Below are 1949 nucleotides of genomic sequence, written 5' to 3'. Positions count from 1 at the left end.
GACCCCTTACAATGTGACCATCTAGGCAGGTAACGCATTCCAATATACCATCTGGGAAGGTAACCATTAAAATATATCATCTGCTCACGTGACCCATTACAATGTAACCGTCTGGGCAGGTAACCATTACAATATACCATCTGGGTAGGTGACTCGTTACAATGTGACCATGTAGGTTGGTAACGCATTACAATATACGATCTAGGAAGGTGACCCCTTACAATGTGAGCATCTAGGCAGGTAACGCATTACAATATACCACCTGGGTAGGTAACCCATTAAAATATACCATCTAAACAGGTGACCCATTACAATGTAACCATCTGGGCAGGTAACCTATTACAATATACTATCTGGGAAGGTGACCCCTTACAATGTGACCATCTAGGCAGGTAACGCATTCCAATATCCCATCTGGGAAGGTAACCATTAAAATATATCATCTGCTCACGTGACCCATTACAATGTAACCGTCTGGGCAGGTAACAATTACAATATACCATAAGGGCAGGTGACCCGATAAAATGTGACCATCTAGGTTGGTAACGCATTACAATATACCATCTGGGAAGGTGACCCCTTACAATGTGACCATCTAGGAAGGTAACGCATTACAATATACCATCTTGGCAGGTGACCCCTTACAGTGTGACCATCTAGGTTGGTAACACCTTACAATATACCATCTGGGAAGGTGACCCCTTACAATGTGACCATCTAGGTAGGTAACGCATTACAATATACCATCTAGGTAGGTAACCCATTACAATGTGATCATCTAGGATGGTAACGCATTATAATATACCATCTCGGAAGGTGACCCCTTGCAATGTGACCATCTAGGGTGGTAACGCATTACAATATACCATCTGGACAGCTGACCCATTACAATGTAACCGTTTGGGAGGTAACCCATTACAATATACCATGTAGGCAGGTGACCCATTTCAATATACCATCTAGGCAGGTGACCCATTACAATATGACCATCTTGGTAGGTAACCCATTACAATATACCATCTAGGCAGGTGACCCATTACAATGTGACCACGTGGTGAGATAACGTATTACAATATGACAATCTGGGCAGGTAACCCATTATAATATACCATTTGGGAAGGTGACCCCTTGCAATGTGACCATCTAGGCAGGTAACGCATTACAATATACCATCTGGACAGGTGACCCGTTACAATGTGACCATCTAGGTTGGTAAGGCATTATAATATACCATCTCGTAAGGTGACCCCTTACAATGTGACCATCTAGGCAGGTAACGCATTACAATATACCATCTGGGTAGGTAACCTATTAAAATATACCATCTAAACAGGTGACCCATTACAATGTAACCATCTGGGCAGGGAACCTATTACAATATACTATCTGGGAAGGTGACCCCTTACAATGTGACCATCTAGGCAGGTAACGCATTCCAATATACCATCTGGGAAGGTAACCATTAAAATATAGCATCTGCTCACGCGACCCATTACAATGTAACCGTCTGGGCAGGTAACAATTACAATATACCATAGGGGCAGGTGACACGATAAAATGTGACCATCTAGGTTGGTAACGCATTACAATATACCATCTGGGAAGGTGAACCCTTACAATGTGACCATCTAGCCAGGTAACGCATTCCAATATACCATCTGGGCAGGTGACCTATTACAATGTGACCATCTGGCTAGAGTACGTATTACAATATACCAACTGGCAGGTAACCCATTAGAATATACTATTTGGGCAAGTGACCCGTTACAATGTGACCATGTAGGTTGGCAACGCATTATATATACGATCTAGGAAGGTGACCCCCTACAATGTAAGCATCTAGGCAGGTAACGCATTACAATATACTATCTGAGTAGGTAACCCATTAAAATATACCATCTGGACAGGTGACCCATTACAATGTAACCATCTCGGCAGGTAACCCATTA

This window comes from Populus euphratica, unplaced genomic scaffold (assembly GCF_000495115.2).
Source record: "Populus euphratica unplaced genomic scaffold, PopEup_1.0 scaffold1331.1, whole genome shotgun sequence".
Taxonomy (NCBI): Eukaryota; Viridiplantae; Streptophyta; class Magnoliopsida; order Malpighiales; family Salicaceae; genus Populus; species Populus euphratica.
Note: the sequence above shows the minus strand (reverse complement) of the source record.